This window comes from Gossypium hirsutum, chromosome A05 (genome assembly GCF_007990345.1).
Source record: "Gossypium hirsutum isolate 1008001.06 chromosome A05, Gossypium_hirsutum_v2.1, whole genome shotgun sequence".
NCBI lineage: Eukaryota > Viridiplantae > Streptophyta > Magnoliopsida > Malvales > Malvaceae > Gossypium > Gossypium hirsutum.
Window position 1 is genome coordinate 93,364,003 of NC_053428.1, and position 22,292 is coordinate 93,386,294.

The 22,292-nt window shown below is 35.9% G+C and overlaps 1 non-coding gene across 1 annotated transcript; it reads left to right on the plus strand.

Annotated features, from left to right (window-relative positions):
- The first annotated feature begins 7,974 nt into the window (after positions 1-7,974).
- On the plus strand, positions 7,975-8,081 carry LOC121229870 (small nucleolar RNA R71). The gene has a single exon (XR_005927825.1). It is a non-coding gene; the product is annotated as a small nucleolar RNA R71 (small nucleolar RNA).
- The last annotated feature ends 14,211 nt before the right edge of the window (positions 8,082-22,292 follow it).

The window sequence follows — 22,292 nt, forward strand, 5'->3', positions numbered from 1 at the left end:
CATAGAGATCCCTCAGTTATGTTATTATCCCTATTCAAGACTAATAACGTCTAATCCCTAGATTGAATGATTGAGACTTTTCTTTAATAAACACTCTAGGGTTGCATTAACTCGATCTATGGATCCCCTTATTAGGTTTTACCCTAATCCGGCAAAATCTTGTCACCCTTAGATCACCACGGAGTTGAGCCGCGGTAGACCTTGGAAGGGTAGACCACCCGTCTGACCTTGGCTTAGTATCTCAAATCGGATTCGTTAGGAGAATAATTTCTCAGAGTCACCCTATCTCTAGGCGCGTAAACAACTCCGCTTAATTATGACAAATGTACTCTTAGACAGGGTCTATTCCTCCTCTAAATAAGAGCTTATCTTGAATCAGTATCCTGGGATATCAAAACAAGAATTAAGAACACATAATTAAGAATAAGTTAAATATTTATCATACAATTCAGAAAATAATAACAAGATTTGTCTTAGGTTTCATTCCCCTTAGGTATTTAGGGGATTTAGTTCATAACTAAAAAGGAAAACATCTCAGAAGAATAACGAATACAAAACAAAAAGAAAACCCAAACTCCTGAAGGGAAATTGAGGGGAGATCTTCAATCTTGATGATGACTCTGGCTTTTAAGATGGATCAATCGGCTTCCTTCGTGTAATTCCTTCCTTCCTCTCCGTGTGTCCCCTTTTTTTCCTCCTCTAGGGTTTATTTATAGGATTTAGAATGCCTAGAAGCCTTCAAAATTGGCCTTTTCCGAATTGGACTCAACTTGGGCTCGGCAGGGACACGCTAGTGTGACACGCCCGTGTGAATCATGCTTCCATTCTGCCAAATTGACACGGCCGTGTGGTCTGTCCGTGTGAGGAAGTCCAGGCCGTGTTAATTTCGTACTTTGGCCCATTTTCTTCGTTTTTGGCCTGTTTCTCATTCCTCTCGCTCTCCAATGCTTTCCTAAGTATAAAACATGAAATTAAAGCATTAGGAGCATCGAATTCAACAATTCTAATGGGAAATCATCCATAAAATGCGTTAAACATGGGGTAAAAATATGTATAAATTACGGTTTATCAAATACCCCCACACTTAAGCATTTGCTTGTCCTCAAGCAAAATTCTCAACTCATAATCAAAATAAATTCTTCTCAATTTATAATTTCTATTGATAATATCTCAAAATAATCCGTAGGTGATCATACATTGAAAATTTAACTGGAAGAACATCAAAGTTTCAAACATTCCAAGTTGAGTATTTTGTCATGAAAACATAGGTGTCTCCCCTCATTTAAGTAATTACCTTTGATTCAAAATATCACAGAGTTTCACATCCTCACTAAAGATTCACTGAAATCACTCGAGGTGTTTAAGGATAATAAATGAAGCACTCAATAGTCAATAATGAAGAGTTATTACCATAGGCTTGCATGAAAATCAAATCTCTACCACTATAAATTGAGATGAAACACCAATCAAAAGGTCTCTAGAGGGTTGTAACGTGGCTTTGGTTAGAGGGTGTGGTAACAAACTGAAAGAAAGGGTTAGAATCAAGATTGAATTGAAAAATTGCCTAACTAGAAAAATGACTAGTCATCAATTGCGTACAACAGAGCTTTTTCTCAAAATATGGAATTTAACTTCTTTATTTCAGAAGATCACTACTACTAATATGTATACATGTATTTTTTTTAGAACAAGTCAAATTACAAAATAGAATAAAACATAGCTAAGCAATTATTCCAACTCAAATCTTGACAAAAATAGGGATCAAATTAATTTAGGGGATTTCAACAATAATGAGTTATGGGTTAATATCGAGGGTAAATAAATAAATGAGTTGTTAGGCTCAAAGGGGTTCACTAAGGGTTATTTGTGAATGTATGCTTTTATGGAGTAAGTGGGTTAAACCTAAGTGCCTTTATCATTTTAACATATCAAATCAAATTGTGTGGTCTTGACATGCATAATTAAGCTAGTTCTAGAATAACAATTCAATACTGACGCACTCATAATGAAAGTAATAACAATTCAATACTGACGCACTCATAATGAAAGTAGCATGAAAGAAATAATAGATGCTCTAAAGGCTCAAGATCTCACAAAAATTATATCTTTTTGATGTTTAAACTTGTGAATTCCAACTCAAGATAATACCTAAGCTTAGGGAAACAACCTAAAAGTTTTTAATTCTTCAAAAATCAACTTATCATGCTTGATTCCCTAATGTCTTAAAGTTTAAACAATCAATGCATAAATGCCTATGTTTTAATTCAAGATATATCAATAAAAGTCATAAATCAATCAAAATTTATCCTAAACATGATATGAGAGCTTTTCAAGAGAACAAGGCAATCATTCAGGGATTTTTCTGATAGTGAAATGAATACCTCCACACTTAAGATGTACATTGCCCTCAATGTACAAAGATAGATATATAGAAAAGAATATAAATATAAGATAGGGAGAGAAGTGAAACTTCCTGAGTGATGAATGAATTTCCTTGAACTGGAGTTTTGGAGAATAATCGGCATGAGGGTGGAGGAGAATACTCTGGCGGTGGTAGAGGTTCATTAGTCCATAAGTCCTTTCCCAATGGAGTTTCAAGTTCTTGAGTAATAGTGAGCTTTGGAGCTCTTTTTGACAGTGAGTAAATCAGGAATTCTTTAAGAGGTATACTGAATCATAATTACTCGTAATGAAATAGCTGAAGAATAGAAATTGTAAAAACTCAGGATGAAATTATATTAAAAGGAAATAAAATAAAAATGAATAATTTCAAAATATAGAGATAAAAATAAAACACAATTAATAATAGGTGTTTATAGAGAAATTGAGGCACACGGCCGTGGGGCATGCTCGTGTGCTTTAAGCTCAGTCCGTGCGTTTCGTATTTTTTGAAATTAGGCGTATTGGTGTACACAGCCATGTTGTATGGCCGTGTCGATCTCTGTTTGCTTCTCCCAGGCCCGTGTAGGAAGGCACACGCCCGTGTTAAATTGACAGGTTTAACCATGGTTTCAAAACACGGGCGTGTTGCACGTCCGAGTTATTTTGGCAGTTTCGCCCATGGCCGTGTGGCTACTTATCATATCCCATGTTGGGGAAGAAATTTTTACCCTGTTTTCACACGGCCATGTTTCATCCCGTGGTATGTGCACGGCCTATGGCACGCCCGTGTGCTTGGCCGTATGGTTCTGAAAAGCCTGTGCTCAATGATTTGGTTAGTATGTTAGATTTGAAAAACTAAAATTTAAAGAAAGTAATATTGTTAGTGCTCAGGTTACCTCCCGAGAAGCGCTTATTTAAAGTCTAAGCTAGACTTTACCGTGTGAGTATACTTAAGGAGATTCGTGGAGCTGTAGCTCCTCCCTGTCATCTTTAAATTTCTCATCATTGTAAGGTTTGAGGCGATGTCCATTTACTTTGAAAGTACCTTGCGATGGGTGACTCATTTCTACAGTGCCATGTGGGAAAACTGTTTTGACTACGAACGGACTTGACCATCGTGATTTAAGCTTCCTAGGGAACAATTTGAGTCTCGATTTATATGATAGTACAAATCTCCAACTTCAAATTGTTTATTTTGTTTTAACCGAGCATCGTGGTGTCATTTTGTTGCTTCCTTGTATAGTCTTGAATTTTCATATGCATAGGTTCGCCATTCGTCTAACTCGTTTAACTGCATCAACCTATTTTCACCTGCAAGTTTGGGATCAAAGTTTAGGAATTTTATAGCCCAGAATGCTTTGTGTTCTAACTCAAATGGTAGATGAAATTTTTTTCCATAAACGAGTTTGTATGGTGATGTTCCTATGGGGGTTTTAAAAGCAGTTCTATAAGCCCATAATGCGTTGTCATCTACTTTCATTGCCCAATCTTTCCTGTTTAATCTTACCATCTTTTCTAGGATACGTTTAAGTTCTCGATTTGTCGCTTCGACTTGGCCACTAGTTTGAGGGTGGTAAGGGGTAGCTATTCGGTGGTAAACTCCATATTTCTTGAGGGTCTTTTCAAATTGGGCATTACAGAAATGAGTCCCCCTATCGCTAATGATTAATCTAGGTGTTCCAAATCGAGAGAAAAGTTTTTTAAGGAAACGTACCACTACTCTAGCATCATTTGTAGGCAGAGCTTGGGCTTCAACCCATTTAGACATATAATCAATAGCTACTAAGATGTATTTATTTCCAAATGAACTAGGGAATGGACCCATGAAGTCGATCCTCAAAACATCAAATATTTCACATGAAAGCATATATGTCTGAGGCATTTCATCACGGTTAGAGATATTACCTGTCCTTTGGCATTTGTCACAAGAAATAACATACCTGTTGGCATCTTTGAATAAGGTAGGCCAATAAAAACCTGATTCAAGTATTTTATGTGCGGTCTTATTTCCACCGTAATGTCCTCCAACTAGTCCTGAGTGGCAATGTTTTAAGATTTTTAATGCTTCTGTTCTGTAACGCATCGCCGAATGATTTGATCTGCACATATACGGAAAAGAAAAAGATCTTCCCAAAAGTAGTTTTTCACATCAGTAAAGAATCGTTTATTTTGCTGATTGTCAACCCTTTTACGATAACGTTAGCGACTAAAAAATTCATGATGTCTGCAAATCAAGGTACCTCTGAGTCAGAAATAGCAAAAAATTGTTCTTCAGGGAATGAATCATTTATTTCCACTTTATCTAGCTCTTTAGTATTTGAATTTTCAATCCTGGATAAATGATTAGCTACGAGATTTTCTACTCCTTTCTTATCTTGAATTTCCAAGTCGAATTCCTACAATAGCAAAATTCATCGAATGAGACGAGGTTTTTCATCAGTTTTAGTTAATAGATAGTGAAGGGCAGAATGGTCAGTATAAACGAACACTTTAGACAATATTAGATATGGCCTAAATTTATCGAATGCAAAAACTACAGCTAACAATTCTTTATCCGTGGTAGTGCGGTTCTCCTGTGCGGCTGTCAAAGTTTTGCTAGCATAATAAATAGGTTGAAAGTGATTGTCCCTTCGCTGTCTCAAAACTGCACATACTGCAAAGTCACTTACATCAGACATTAGTTCAAAAGGTAAATTCCAATCAGGTGCTATTATAATTGGAGCATTAATCAATTTATCCTTTAGAATATTAAACACTTCTAAACATTCTTGATCAAAATTAAAGAGCATATCTTTTTCTAGTAATTTGGTCAAAGGCTTAGCTATTTTAGAAAAATCTTTAATAAATCTTCTATAAAACCCAGCATGTCCTAAAAAACTTCTAATAGCCTTAATCGAACTAGGAGGAGGTAATTTTTCAATTATTTTGACTTTAGATTTATCAACCTCAATCCTTTTACTAGAAATTTTATGTCCTAGCACAATACTTTCTTGAACAATAAAGTGACATTTTCCCAGTTAAGTACAAGGTTCGTTTCCTCACATCTTACTGGAACTCATTTTAAATTTTTAAGGAAAAGATGGAAAGAGTTACCGAATACCGAGAAATCATCCATAAATACCTCCATGATATCTTCTACAAGTTCCTCAAAGATGGCCATCATGCAGCGCTGGAATGTAGCAAGAGCATTACATAATCCAAAGGGCATTCTTCGATAAGCAAATGTACTGTATGGATATATGAATGTTTTTTTTCCTGATCTTCAGGAGCTATTGGGATTTGAAAATAGCCAGATAGTCCGTCTAAGAAGCAGTAGTACATGTGCCCTGATAGTCTTTCCAACATTTGGTCAATGAATGGTAAGGGGAAGTGATCTTTCCTCATGGCATCATTTAGCTTCCTATAGTCAATGCAAACTCTCCAACCTGTGACCGTCCTAGTTGGAATTAGTTCATTCCTCTCATTGGCTACCACAGTCATACCTCTCTTCTTAGGAACAACCTGCACTGAACTTACCCAAGAACTGTCAGAAATAGGATAAATAATTCCAGCATGTAGAAGTTTAATTACCTCGGCTTTAACAACTTCCTTCATGTTAGGGTTCAGCTGTCTTTGATGTTAGAAATTTTTTGGGTTCAAAAAGAAGGGCTGATCCCTTTAATGTCAGAAATTTTCCAAGCTATGGCCTTTTTATGTTCTTTTAATACTTGGATTAATTCCTCTTTCTCGTTGGGTTGCAAGTTAGATGCAATAATAACTGGTAATGTAGAATTATTTCCAAGAAATTTGTATTCCAAGTGGTTTGATAATTGTTTGAGTTCCAGTTTGTGAGGTTCTTCAATAGAGGGTTTTTTGCTTAAAATCATCATTCCCTTTAATGTCCTCATATTCTGCTTGTGTTTGGGAAGATTCATTGAAGTTCAGTTTATCTTTTATTTTACCTGTCTCGGGATCATCATCATCTATCTCTTCTCCTTGAGTATGGCACAGTTCCAACGTGCCCTTATGTATGATTTCCTGAAAAGAATCTTGAGCAGCATGATCAATAGAGTCAATAAAATAACATGAGTCATCCTATTCCCTAGAAAATCTCATGGCATCATAAATTTTAAAAACGATTTCTTCGTCACCTACTCTAAGTACCATTTTACCATCACCTACATCAATAACAGCCCTAGCAGTGGCTAAAAATGAATGCCCTAAGATTAAAGGCACTTCAACATCTTCATCCATATCAAGCACAATGAAGTCAACAGGGAATATAAATTTATCTACTTTTACAAGTATGTCCTCTATAATACCCCTAGGATATTTAACAGATCTATCAGCTAGTTGAATACTCATCCTAGTGGGTTTAGGTTCCCCAAGACCAAGTTGTTTAAACATTTTATATGGCATCAAATTAATGCTAGCACCTAAATCAGCTAGTACCTTATCAACGTTAAAACTACCAATTAGCCAGGGTATAGTAAAAGTTCCTGGATCTTTTATTTTGGTTGGCAGTTTGTTTTAGAGTATAGCCGAGCATTCCTCGTTAAGTTCCACGGTAGATAAGTCTTCAAACTTCCTTTTTTTTAGGAGCTCCTTTAAAAATTTTGCGTATTTAGGCATCTGCAATATAGCTTTAACAACAGATAAGTTAATATGTAGTTGTTTAAAAAGTTCAAGGAATTTACCAAATTGTGCATCCATGCGGTCTTTCTTCAAGTTTTTTGGGTATGGAATTGGTGGATTATATTCCTTCAGCATTGGATTGTCATTGCTTTCGGGTTTTACCTCCTCTCCTTGCTTCTGTCAGCTTCTTGTTGTTGCTTCTTTTCCGATTCAGCTAACACTTTCCCATTCCGTAGTGTAACTACTTTCACATGTGCTTCTGGATTGGGTTCAGTGTTACTAGGTAGATTTCCTAGTACTCTTTCAGAAATCATCTTAGCCAGCTGTCCAATTTGAGTTTCGAGCCCTTGGATCGATTCTTGTTGATTTTTGAGTGCTGTCTCAGTATTTTGAAAATGAGTTTTTGACACCAAGATGAATTTGGTTAACATTTCATCAAGGTTCTACTTCTTTTCTTGCTGGTAAGGTGGTTGTTGAAATCCCGGAGGATGTTGTGGCCTTTGATTTCCTTGACCGCCCCACGAAAAATTGGGATGGTTCCTCCAACTTGCATTATAAGTGTTACTATATGGGTTATTTTGGGATCTAGAGTTATTGTTAACCATATATTGGAATTGTTCCTCCTCGACGCTAGGGTTGAAGGGTTGATACTCTGTGCATACTCCTCCTCCATTCGAATCGCACCTCATCACTGGATGTACCTGAGTAGAACCACACAAACCGTCAATCTTTTTATTTAAGAGTTCTACTTGGTTAGATAGTATAGTAACTGCATCGAGGTTGAAAACACCGACTGCTTTCGTCGGCTTTGTTCTCATAACATGCCACTGATAGTTATTCAGTGACATCTCCTCAATAAATTCGTAAGCCACCTCAGGTGTTTTATTATTGACAGTTCCTCCAGCGGCTGCATCAATCATCTACCGAGTCGAAGGATTCAGGCCATTATGAAATGTTTGAACCTGTAGCCAAAGCGGTAACCCATGGTGAGGGCACCTTCTCAAAAGGTCCTTGTATCTCTCCCATGCATCGTAGAGTGTTTCTAAATCTATCTGCACAAAAGAAGAGATATCATTACGTAATTTGGTTGTTTTAGCCGGTGGAAAATATTTTCATAAAAATTTTTCGGTCATTTGTTCCCACGTAGTGATTGACCCTCGTGGTAACGAGTTCAACCATTGTTGAGCCTTATTTCTTAACAAAAGGGAAACAACCGAAGGCGAATGGCGTCATCAGAAATGCCATTAATTTTGAAAGTATCGCAAAATTCTAGGAAATTTGCCAAATGAGCTTTGGGATCCTCGTCCTGCAAACCATCAAACTGAACAAACTGTTGTATCATTTGAATTGTGTTAGGTTTCAATTCAAAATTATTTGCACCAATAGCAGGTCTAACTATACTTGACTCAGTTTCTGTTAAATTAGGTTTAGCATAGTCATACATAGTACGCGGAGCAGGATTTTGATTAACCACAATTGTAGGAGGTAGCGGATTTTCTTGGTTTTCAGCTATCTCCTCGGTTGTGGTTTGAATATCTTCCCCTTGCTCATTCTCTGTGTATCTTAAGCTTCACCTTATTTCTCTTTGGTTTCTGCAAATTGTGCGATCGATCTCACTGTCAAAAAGTAATGGTCCTGACGGGATTTTTCTAGTCATAAACTATAAAAACCTATCAGAAAAAGGGAAAAAGAAGAATTAGTAATAAAAATTAGAATAAAATTTAAATTTCAGTAAAAGTAAATTGCTAAAGTAATAAAAATCGAGTGTTCCTAATATCTTAGTTCCCCAGCAATGGTGCCAAAAACTTGATGCGTGATATTCGTGACAAGTTTTAAATATTTATAATGAATCGTTCTTGAAACTAACCATTATCACGATGAAGGCAAGTGTACCTATCGAACAGTAGTATAGCTTTAGCAAGACCGGATTGTCGAACCCAAAGGAACCAAAAGCACTAGTAATAACTGTCTTTTTATTATCTAGCCTAAGAATGGTGAGGTTTGTTTTAACTAACTAATCAACTAAACTAAAAATTCATAGAAAATAGAATTGGGGAATTACTTTTGGAAAACTTGATTGATTGAGACAATACCTCAGGAAAAATCCACCTAGACTTCACTTGTTATTTGACTCTGAATCAGACGATTTATTCATTTGACTTGATTCGTAGAAATCCTTAAGTTATATTATTATCTCTCTCGAGACTAACAACATTTAACCCTAGGTTGAATAATTGAAATCTCTTTCTAATTAACTCCCTAGGGTTGCATTAACTCGATCTATGGATCCCTTTATTAGGTTTCACCCTAATCCGGGAAAATCTTGTCACCCTATTTCTAGGCGCGCACCAACTCCGCTTAATTATGACAAACGTACTCTTAGATAGAGTCTATTTCTCCTTTGAATAAGAGCTTAACTTGAATCCAATCCTGGAATATCAAAAAAAGAATTAAGAACACATTATTAAGAACAAGTCAAATATTTATCAAACAATTCAGATAATAATAACAAGATCTATCTTAGGTTTCATTCCCCTTAGGTATTTAAGGGTTTTAGTTCATAACTAAAAAGGTAAACATCTCAGAAGAATAATGGATACAAAACATAAAGAAAAACCCAAAACTTTTAAAGGAAAATTGAGGGGAGATCTTAAGTCTTGATGATGAATCCAGCTTCTGCGATGGATCAATCAGCTTTCTTTGAACAGTTCCCTGCTTCCCTCTCTGTGTGTCCTCTTTCCTCCTCCTCTAGGGTGTATTTATAGGCTTTAGAATGCCTAAGAACCCTCAAAATTAGCCTTTTCTGAATTGGACTCAATTTGGGCTCGACAGGGACACGCCCGTGTGTGATTGCTTAAGGCCGTGGTCAAGCCTATTAAATAGGCACGGACGTATGGTCCACCCGTGTAAGTTGTGCTTCAATTCTACCAAGTTGATACGATTGTGTGGTTTGCCTGGGTGAGGAGGTCCAGGCCGTGTTGATTTCGTACGTTGGCCTATTTTCTTCATTTTTGGCCCGTTTCTCGTTCCTTTCACTCTCCTATGCTCACCTAAGTATAAAACATGAAATTAAGGCATTATGAGCATCGAATTCACCAATTTTAAGGAAAAATCATCCAAAAAATGTGCTAAGCATAAGATAGAAATATGTATAAATTACGGTTTATCAAGATCCCTCTAAACACGTCTTGCTTAAATAGTGATTCTAAGTCAGTAACAGCGTCACTCATGACATTGATATCCAAGGACCTATTATGGGTACAAAAAATATAAAAAGAATGAATGAATTTGATAATTATTGTCAGTATCGTATGATTATGAATGAAATGAAAGAATGATTGAAGAAAGTCCAAAAAGGACCAGAATAATTACTTAAACGGAAAGAATAAAACAATTGCTTGTGGAAAGAATGAAAGAATATTTGCTCAAAATGATAGCAAAAAATGTACTTCATTGAAATAATGATGTTTGAACATGAGCCTATTTCACAAAGAAATCCTTATTGCCTCTAAGCTTAAAGCAACAAGTTTGTTTTGAACATTACTCTAAGTAAGCTCTAAAAACTACAAGAAGGTCTTCTGCAGTCCAATTGTCTAGAACACTCCCAGGCTCATAAGGACGAATATCTGACAAAGTCCCCTCTTCAATTACTTCTTCAAATATGGCATTGATGTAAACATTTCCCAATACTCCTTCCATGTTTTTTTTCTCTGCCGTCCCTCGTTCAGGGTAAATAATCCCTCCCGATACAAAAGTCCTGGAAATGTGAGGGATTATCATGTGTTCCCACTTAATTTCTCCACCACTCACACGTGCCCTTCTTCTTTCTTGCCTTCTTTCAAATTCCCTTTTCCTTTGTCTTGCATCTGGCTTAAACCCCAAACCAAAACGATCATATTTTTTCTTCAGCATCAGAACCTCAGCTCTTCCCTAGAGATATCTCTCAAGTCCCTTTCCTGATAAAACCCCACGTCTTACCATCAACTGTAAACCCATCATCGTAGTTTTGGATATTTTTGGGTCTAGAATTCTACTTCCCTCAGTGATGAATGTTGCATTTACAAACTCCAAAGATCGAAAAGAACATTCAATGGCTTCCTCGTCTGTCTCTAAATATGGCGCATCACTGCTTACAGCCGAAATAATATCCTCTTCAGCATTTATCGTTACCAACCATCCTTCTGATACTAGCTTTAACTTCTGATGTAATGACGAAGGCACTGTCCTTGTCGAATGTATCGAAGGTCTCCCTAATAGGCCATTGTGAGAGGGCTTAATATCCATTACTAAGAAGTCTACCTCATATGTAGTTGGGCCAATAAAGAAAGGTATTTCTATTCTCCCCATGACTCTCCTTTTCGTGCTACCAAATGCTCGCACATATTCTGACATCCTTTCATGTGTGAGCTATCCATAGGTAACCTGTTTAAAGTGGACAAGGGCAATACATTCAATGCCGACCCATTGTCTACCAGGACTCCTAGCAATATGTATCTTTTACATCTGGTGGTTATATGCAAAGCTTTAGTAGATCCCATACCTCCTGGTGGTATTTCATCATCATTGAAGAAGATGAAGTTGTCAGCACTTATATTATTAACCAACCGATCCAACTGATTGACAGAAATATCATTGGTCACATATGTCTCATTTAGTACTTTTATCAATGCACTTCGGTGTACCTCTGAGCTTAGAAGCAAAGCTAATATGGATATGCAGGCTGGTTGCTTATGCAACTATTCCACCACACTGTACTCACTATGTTTCAGAAATTTCAGGAATTCCTTAGCTTCCTCCTCTTTTATTGGTTCATTAATAGGAACCCCAAGTTCGACCGCTTTTCCCTTCTTTTGTTTGACCAATAGATCTTTTCCTTTTACAGGCTCTTTTCAGGCATTTATCAAATCATATCGTCTTCCGCTAGACATGTAAGAACCCATATTTTGATCCTCATCTAATGGGTTGACTGAACTGTCCTTTCCTGAGACTATCACATTACAATCATAGTTCCAAGGGACCCTTTTGTTATCCTTGTAAGAGAAAACTGTCGGTTTCTAAATTATGATCTTCGGTGTTATTGGAATTCCTGCTTCATTTTTAGGATATGAAATAATAACCACAGGACGATTGGCTTTTGGGACATTCATCATGGATTCTGAGGTGCACATATACCCTTCCTCTTTAACCTCTTCATAAAATTCTATTTCCTTGTTGTCCATCAGGCCCTGGATTAATGCTCTGAACTCTTCACATTCCTGAATTTTGCGTCCCTCCTTATGATGGAACTTGCAATAATTCTCTATCTCATTACAGCTTCCTTCTTCATTCAAAGTAACTAACCCCTTTCTTGCCATCTCCTTCCGGACCCATTTCAAAGGAGTTTTTACTTTTGAAATATCCACCCTGATTCTTTTCCCCATGTTTTCATCTATCGCGTTTACCCCACTATTGGTATGATTAGGTAACGGATTTTCTGCATTGGGCGCATTATCAAACTTCACAATGCCCATTTGAATAAAATTTTCAACTAACTTCTTAAAAGTAATGCAGTTTTCTATCGAATGCCCTATGATCCCCGTATGATACTCACATTGAGCATTGACACCGTACCATTTAGGGAATGGAGGCTGTAATGGCTTTAGATAAAAAGGTGCCACCACATGGGCATCGAACAAACTTTGATATAATTCTTTATACGTCATGGGAATTGGTGTAAATTGAAGTTTCTCACTATTTTGCTTTGCTCCAGATTCTTATCTTGATGAGCCCTGACTAGCAGTTATTGCTTTTGGTTGACTTACAGTAACAGATTTTGCATACCCCATGTTTGCATTGTTCACCTTATTTTCCTTTTTTCTCGGGGCAGACCTTTTGGCATTTTCTCCTGTATCTATCCATCCATTTCTTATTGCATTCTCAATCATTTCTCCAATCATTACCACATCTGCAAAAATCCTTGTGGCACTTTCTAACATGTGAGCTATGAATGGAGCTTTTAAAGTATTAATAAAGAGCATTGTAGTTTCCTTCTCCAAGAGCGGTTGCTGAACCTGGATAGCCACTTCCCTCCATCTCTGTGCATATTGCTTGAAACTTTCATTTGGTTTCTTCTCCATATTCTATAGAGTAATTCTGTCAGGAGTCGTATCTGTTACATGGCCATACTGTTTCATGAATGCTTGTGCTAGATCTCTCCATGAACTAATTCTATTTCGACTCAACTGATTGTACCATTTAGATGCTACCCCTACCAAACTGTCTTGGAAGCAATGAATCAACAATTGATCGTTATTAACAGACCCAGTCATTCTTCTGCAAAACATGGTAATATGAGCTTCAGGACAGCTCATTCCATTGTACTTCTCGAATTCTGGCATCTTGAACTTGTATGGAAGTACTAAGTCTATGACCAAACTTAGATCCTTATTAGCATCAATTCCAGGGTGTCTATCAACGCTTTCTATCGCCCTGAACTTTTCCTCCATCCATTGACACCATTCCTCTAATTGTTTCTGTGATTCTGCCCTTGCCCTTTCCTCTTTCGCAACTTCATCCAAACTAGGCACCATTGGATTATTCGAGTTATTACCAGGATTAAAGCCTGAACCAGCTGGGAAATTCATTGGTATTGAAACTCCAGCCTGAAACTGCTGAGGCCTAATCGTAATAGATGGTTTCTGTAGATTTATCTCAGGTTGTGTCTGTAGATGTGTTGGAGTGAAACCTGGAGGATATTGAGGGTCTTCATTATTTTCCCCAACATTGTCCACAGGATCTTTCCCTTTATCCATCCTTCCTACCAGCAATTGGGACAATTGAGTCATTATGTTTCTTTGGGACTCCATTATTTGATCCTTCATCTCTTGCTAAATCTTAGCTAGCTGCTCTTGCATCTATGCCCGCATTTGTTCTTGTATATCCCTTTGTATTTGCTCTAATTTTTCAAGTCTTTTGTCTATTGACTTGGTCTTTTTCCTTGTGCCATAGGGATGCGTATTTAGTGAGTTTTTGTTGGTTTCCAGATTACTAAAATGATTTTTAATTAATTAGGATCTTTTAATGGTCTTAATGCATATGATGTAATGTAATGAAAATGCATGAATGCAAAGGAGACGTCAATTCTGATTCAATTCCATTTAGAAAACTTTACTAGAAAACAAAATTCTTTACATAAAATCGAGTTACAAATAAGACTTCGCCGTAATTGTAATATCCTGATTTTGGGCCTAGTCAGAATAGTGGTTTCGTGACCACAAAATCTGAGATAGAAATAATTATTTTATGATTATTTTGAGGTCTATGATATGATTGCATGATTGTGTGAAAATTTCGTGAAGAAATTTTATGCATAAAGTGCTTAAATTGAAATTAGGGACTAAATCGAATAATTTGTAAAACTTGCATTCTAGAAGTTTCTAGTATGAAATTGTTTTTAAATATTAATTAGGAGGTCTTAAATAGAAATTTTACCAATTTCTAAGTCTATAGACAAAAATTGGACATGGATGGAATTTTTGGAAAGTTTAGTAGTAAGGACATTTTGGTCATTTAGGGGTAAAATGAATTAAAATACAAAATTAAAAGCCAATTTTCTCATCTTCAACCCCATGGCCGAATATAGCAAGGAGAAACCATGGCTAGGGTTTTTCAAGCTTCCAAGCTCGATTAGCAAGGAAAATTGAAATTCGGGCTAAAATGGGGAAAATATCAAGTTGTGGACGAAATGGTAAAAGTAGCCATTTTCGCATACGAGGTAAGTTCATATGTAAATGTTGGTAACATAGTTATTGTTTTAAATGTTTTAATGTTATTTAAATGATATGATAATTATTATGAAATATCATACTTGTGACAATTGTTTGATAATATGTCAAATTATGTGATATACTTGGAAAATGTGAAATACTACCGAGTATCGGTATCGACATTCCATAGAAGATGGTTGAGACATATGATTGGGAAAAATGTCCCGTTGAACCTTAGGAATGGATTAGGATACAAGTGACATGTCACTAGGATATTTGGGCATCCGAACTCGTTGAGTTGAGTCCGAGTTCATTTATGGATGCGAATGTCCGAACTCGTTGAGTTGAGTCCGAGTTCGAGAGATGTAACTAGGCATCTGAGCTCGTTGAGTTGAGTCTGAGTTCACTTATGGATGCGAACGCCCGAGCTCATTGAGTTGAGTCCGAGTTCGCTTATGGGCGGGTTACATGGTCGCTTGGCTACATATGTGGCACTTATGTGCAAATTTTCCATGTATCCGAATTATATTCCGATGTGTTCAACGGGTAAAATTTTACTCAAGCGGAGGAATACTCGAGATGAAAGGGACGTATTGGTAAGTGTTGTGAAATGAATACTTTGAACAGGTATGTACTTAACCCTCGGGTTGAAAACTCGATATAACAACAATATGGTAAGATGATAAATGAAAATGTGATATGAATGTCTCGGTGATGATTATGCAAATGATGTTTTATGTTTGCTTATATAGTTATGTTACTTGCTATTTGCATGTGAACTTATTAATCATTTATGCTTACTCCCTCCTTTTCATTCCTTGTAGTGTTGACAAGCCAGCTCGGAAATCGGAAACGATCGAAGGCACGCTCACAATATCCGTATACCATCTTGGCATAATGGCTTGTATATTTTGAGTATGGCATGTATAGCATTATAATTTTGTGTATATGGCCTTATGATATGGTTATTGAGTGGTATGGAAATGCTTGGTAATGATTAGCCATTAGAATGGCTAATCATGATCATATTTGGTGTTATGTATGCTAAATTGCTAGCTAATCCATGGAAACCATGAAATAGGTAAAATTTACCATAAAATAGATTCAGACAGCAGCAGTGACGTGAGTTTGAAAAATCACTAAAAATAGTAGAGATACAATTAGATGATGAATAATATATGGAATTGAAGAATTATGAGTCTATTTTCATATGGATGGAACAAAAAAGGTATGAGTTATATTTTATGAGATGTTTAAATTTTTGTGAAACAGGGCCAGAGCGATTTCTGGATCCCCTGTTCTGAATTTGGAAATTCACCATAAATTGTTCAAAAATAATTAGAAGTCATAATTTATATGTACAGATTCCTTATTGAGTATAGTTTTATTAGAAGCAAATGATATAGTCATTGAAACTCTGTACAGGGAGATATTTGATTCGTAATACACAGAGGTCAGAGCAGCCAAACTTTGAAATAGGGGAGACTTTAACTAATAAACTGTACTAATTGGCTCGACCAAAAATTCTAGAAAAAAATTACTAGATAGATATATGAGTCTAGTTTCAGGAAAAATTTACAGAATTAGATTTCGAGTTTCGAAACTCGAGATATGATTTTTAAAGCGACTGTGATGCAGTTAGTCAGCTTGTCTGGAAATTTTAAAATGAATTGTATGAGCTGTTTAAGTAATGAATTAAGTCTATTAACACCTCGTGTTCGAATTCGGCGACGGTCTCGGGTACGGGCGTTACATTTAGTGGTATCAGAGCAGGTTTAGTCAGTTCTCGGGCTAACCTAGCATGTGTAAAAGTTTAGCTATACATGCCACTGATCTGTGATAGTGTGATGTCTTCCGATGCGTATGAGTACCGTCTTATTTAGATAGGGTACTCTCCAACCGAGCTGCGCCGACCATGTTCAATGTTATGTGAAGGTATTTTAGTAAAATTATGATTATGATAAGTCTCGGTTCAGAAAAGTATGAATAAAGGTTTATGATACATATGTGATAAATATTCATATTTGCTTAATGCTCATATGATGTAGTGTATGTGGCTTACTTGATAAGATGAACGGAATAAATAGAACTTAGTAGAGGTATGAATAAAGGTCATAATATTATGATACGAGTGAAAATGTCCTTGTCTTAATTTGGACGTCGAATGTTGATAAATGTTAATGATATATAATTTTTATGAGATAAAGGATTATAATGAAATGAACTTATCTATGTTAAATTGTTGGACTGAATTATATGACTGTAATGATATGTACATGATGATGCACGAAATGAAAGTTGTGATTGTGATGCAAATATCTATGTTTGTTTGGCCTTATATAATGTTATGAGCATGAATTAATTTAATTAAATGAATGGATAGGTAAAGCTGTCTAGAAAACATAGAATGTATGCATAAGTATATTGTCTAAATGGGACAATAGGAAAATTGGTGTAAGCCAACATGAATGAATGACATGATTTTGATGATGTTACTATGATGAAGAAGTTGTGTCATATGTGTATGTATAAGAAAGTCGAGTCAGAGGTCCTACAACCCCTCCCCCTTACCGAAGTGGTACTTATAATGGAATTTCATGAGATTTGTATTGAATAAGTTTCCGGTTGAGAACCCAAAGAGTTTAGTGATAGAATAATTATTAGTATGATCAGAGATTGAAAATGAGCTGATAAGTAAAGTCAGAGCCAGTAAAGTATCGGATTGACGTAAAGATTATTGGAGTTATGCACTATCCCAATTAGAGAAGGAATTCTCTTTCGTAAATCGAATTACTCAGGTGCAAGGTCGAGAAAAGTGTAAATCGAAATTTATTCAGAACTGACCTTCTTTAGTGAATGGTTTAATATGAAATTTGTGACGGCAGAACTAGTTGGGGAAATGATATTTGAAATGTGAACTATCTGAGTGTGACAGTTATGACTGGACAGATTTAGCAGTCTCTTTTGAGATGTTCTATGTGTTTACCCGTTCTCAGAAATATTTCTATGGCTATTGATCTTCTGAAGAAATTCTTGTTATATGGGAATGTCTTCTAATTCTGGTATTGGATGAAAGCACTGGTAGTCTGACTGGTTTATAATTTATATTGCTCTATTTCATCGGGTATTCTATTTCATTTCGTCTGATAAGAATTGATGAGAGAATTCGTATGATATTATGATTCTATTTCTTCTACTTGATGCTTCATCTGATATATATGTATGGGAAGATATATTAATCTTGTTATATTTGATTTCAGTGGGATTAAATGATGTTTTCTTCTGGACTTTCTTTCTTTGAAGAATTATCGGGGTATTTCGTATTTTCTCTATGAGTTTGGTTTTCGATTCTCCGGCATAGTATCGTATCTTGGGTTTCTTTATCCTGGATCTCTTTATTCTGGATTTCTTTATTCCGGGTTTCTCTATCTTGGATTTCTTTATTCGGTTTTCTTGTTATCTTTGTTCCATAATTTGTCAATTACGACTCATGTTCGAAGTGGGTTCTTCAGCTCGTGATAATCATGTCAAATATGACTATACTTTTAATTTGATCTTGGTAATGTGGTGATTTTAGTATTGGGATTTTTTCTAATTTCTGTGTAAGGATTTGACAACAGTAAAGGCATAAGTGATAAAAGCGCGAGTTTCAGTCGGTATGGTGAATTATCTATTTGAAAGATTTCATGTGACAATTATGTCAGGATTATTTTTCCCAATTCTGATAATAGAATTTCATTTTGTACGGATAAAAGAGTAAATAGTTTGAACGAGAAGTGTATATTTATTAGAAAGAGTTGAATATTAGTTTAAGTCACTACGAATGATAAAGTTTCCATCTTGTGAAAGCTGAAAAGTTTATTACATGTTGACAGAGTTCGGATAGATGAGAATATTGGTAACCGAAGCGTCTGAACTAGACTAGTCTACATTGAGTAAAGACTTCCTGACTTTCAGTAATGTACTGTTGTATGAATTGTGATGTGTTTCAAGACAGTGAGGTAATGTGATAGTTTAGAGCATTCGATGTTACATAAAATCGGAGTTGTTAAAGGGGTTAAAGCCGAACATTGGGATCTTTCAAAATTATCCTTGTCAGTGTTGATATTGGGATGGAAATGAGAATGATTATTCTTGAGGCCATGTCAGAAATATTTCCATGGCGGAAAGAGGAAAATGTGATGTATCCTATTGTTAAATGTTTGGCGAGATCTATAAATCATATATGTATTGAATGAATTCCTACTCATCAGATTCATGGAATTTCAGGTCTCTTTGATTGTTGGATTTCTTGGAATTCCGGTCTCCATTAAATCAAGTTGAGATCTGGGTTTTATGTCATGATATCATGGGAAACTCAGAAGGGTTGAAAATTTAAGAACAGTTGAGAGTTAAGACTGTAAGCTTTTAGATCATATGAGAAATTAAAGAGATGTATTGGAGGTACAGCCTAAGTGAAAGTTCTTCGGCACCGAATATGAGATTAAAAGTGAAGACCACTTTTCTGGTAAGATTTTTGGGGACGAAAATCCCTAAAGGGGGAGAGTTGTAATATCCTGATTTTGGGCCTAGTCGGAATAGTTGTTTCGTGACCACAAAATTCGAGATAGAAATAATTATTTTATGATTATTTGAGGTCTATGATATGATTTCATGATTGTGTGAAAATTTCGTGAAGAAATTTTATGCATAAAGTGCTTAAATTGAAATTAGGGACTAAATCGAATAATTTGTAAAACTTGCATTCTAGAAGTTTCTAGTATGAAATTGTTTTTAAATATTAATTAGGAGGCCTTAAATAGAATTTTACCAATTTCTAAGTCTATGGACAAAAATTGGACATGGATGGAATTTTTGAAAAGTTTAGTACTAAGGACATTTTGGTCATTTAGGGGTAAAATGAATTAAAATACAAAATTAAAAGCCAATTTTTCTCATCTTCAACCCCATGGCCGAATATAGCAAGGAGAAACCATGGCTAGGGTTTTTCAAGCTTCCAAGCTCGATTAGCAAGGAAAATTGAAATTCGGGCTAAAATGAGGAAAATATCAAGTTGTGGACGAAATGGTAAAAGTAGTCATTTTCGCATACGAGGTAAGTTCATATGTAAATGTTGGTAACATAGTTATTGTTTTAAATGTTTTAATGTTATTTAAATGATATGATAATTCTTATGAAATATCATACTTGTGACAATTGTTTGATAATATGTCAAATTATGTGATATACTTGGAAAATGTGAAATACTACCGAGTATCGGTATCGACATTCCATAGAAGATGGTTGAGACATATGATTGGGAAAAATGTCCCGTTGAACCTTAGGAATGGATTAGGATACAAGTGACATGTCACTAGGATATTTGGGCATCCGAACTCGTTGAGTTGAGTTTGAGTTCATTTATGGATGCGAATGTCCGAACTCGTTGAGTTGAGTCCGAGTTCGAGAGATGTAACTAGGCATCCGAGCTCGTTGAGTTGAGTCCGAGTTCACTTATGGATGCGAACGCCTGAGCTCATTGAGTTGAGTCTGAGTTCGCTTATGGGCGGGTTACATGGTCGCTTGGCTACATATGTGGCACTTATGTGCAAACTTTCCATGTATCCGAATTATATTCCGATGTGTTCAACGGGTAAAATTTTACTCAAGCGGAGGAATACACGAGATGAAAGGGACGTATTGGTAAGTGTTGTGAAATGAATACTTTGAACAGGTATGTACTTAACCCTCGGTTTGAAAACTCGATATAACAACAATATGGTAAGATGATAAATGAAAATGTGATATAAATGTCTCGGTGATGATTATGCAAATGATGTTTTATGTTTGCTTATATAGTTATGTTACTTGCTATTTGCATGTGAACTTATTAAGCATTTATGCTTACTCCCTCCTTTTCATTCCTTGTAGTGTTGACAAGCCAGCTCGGAAATCAGAAACGATCGAAGGCACGCTCACACTATCCGTATACCATCTTGGCATAATGGCTTGTATATTTTGAGTATGGCATGTATAGCATTATAATCATTTTGTGTATATGGTCTTATGATATGGTTATTGAGTGGTATGAAAATGCTTGGTAATGATTAGCCATTGGAATGGCTAATCATGTAACACCCCGTACCCGAGACCGTTGCCGGAGTCGAACATGAGGTGTTAACGGGCTTAATTTATTACTTAAACAGCTCATACAATTCATTTTAAAATTTTCTAGACAAGCTAGCTAACTGCATCGCAGTTGCTTTAAAAATCATATCTTGAGTTCTGAAACTCGAAATCAAATTCCGTAAATTTTTCCTGAAACTAGACTCATATATCTATCTAGTAAATTTTTGTAAAATTTTCTGTCGGGTCAATTAGTACAGTTTATTAGTTAAATTCTCCCCTGTTTCAGGGTTCGACTACTCTGACCTCTGTGCATTACGAATTAGATATCTCCCTGTACAGGGATTCAATGCCTATGCCGTTTGTCTCTAATAAAACTAGACTCAATAATAAATCTTTACATATAAAGCATGACTTCTAATTATCTTTGTAAAATTTATGGTGAATTTCCAAAGTCAGAACATGTGACAGCCCAAAATTGACCCTAGTCGGGAAGTGGTTTCGGGACCGCTAAACCGAGTCACAATAATAATTAGATGTTATATCCTATGTTTATTTCATGTGAAAGTGCATGTGTGAAAATTTCATGCTTTGATTTTGCCAATTGTGAGTGAAATTTTGAAATGTGACTCATGTGAAAATTTTTGCAAATGCTATAGGCTAATTTGTAGTGGCCAAATAACTTATAGTATGAAATAGGTGGATTTGCATGTCAAATTTCCCACCTTAAAACAAGGTGGCCGGCCATGATGGGCATGATGAGCAATTGTGCAATTTTTTTTTATGGAAATTATGGCATAAGTATGGCACAAATAAAATATGTTAATTTGTGTCATAAAATGTTGGGATAAAACAAATAAAATAAGGGGCATGGCATAAAATAATGAAAAGGAGTATGGTGAATACAAAAAAAAAAATGTGTGTGTAGCTGTTTGTCCCCCCATTGCCGTGAGCTAAAGAAAAGAAAGGAGAGAATTTTTGTTCATCCTTTTCTCATCTTCATACTTGCTGAAACTAGAAAGAAAAACAAAGAAAAAAATTTCTCATCCTTTGGTTCATCCTTGGCCAATAATTTTAAGGAGGAAGGAAGAAGAAAGGTGAAGAGGTTCGGCCATGCATGTAGCTAGGCTAAGGTATGTTTGACGATGTTCCATGAGATGCATGCATGTTTTAGTTGTTAGCTTGAGTTCTACCTAGCCCATGGTCTAAATCTTGCTATGTGATGGAAATGACACTTGACCATGGATGCATCATTCTTGGTTGATGTTTGATGTGGTGGTGATGAGACATGAGGATGAGTTAAGATTCGACCTAGGTAGAGGTTGTGTTAATGCCATTGCATGCTAAATATGAAGCTTGTTAATGATGCATGTGATGATGACTTGATGATTCTTGAACCTCCTTTTTAGCATTTTTGAGTGAACACATATGTGCATTGGTTGCTAA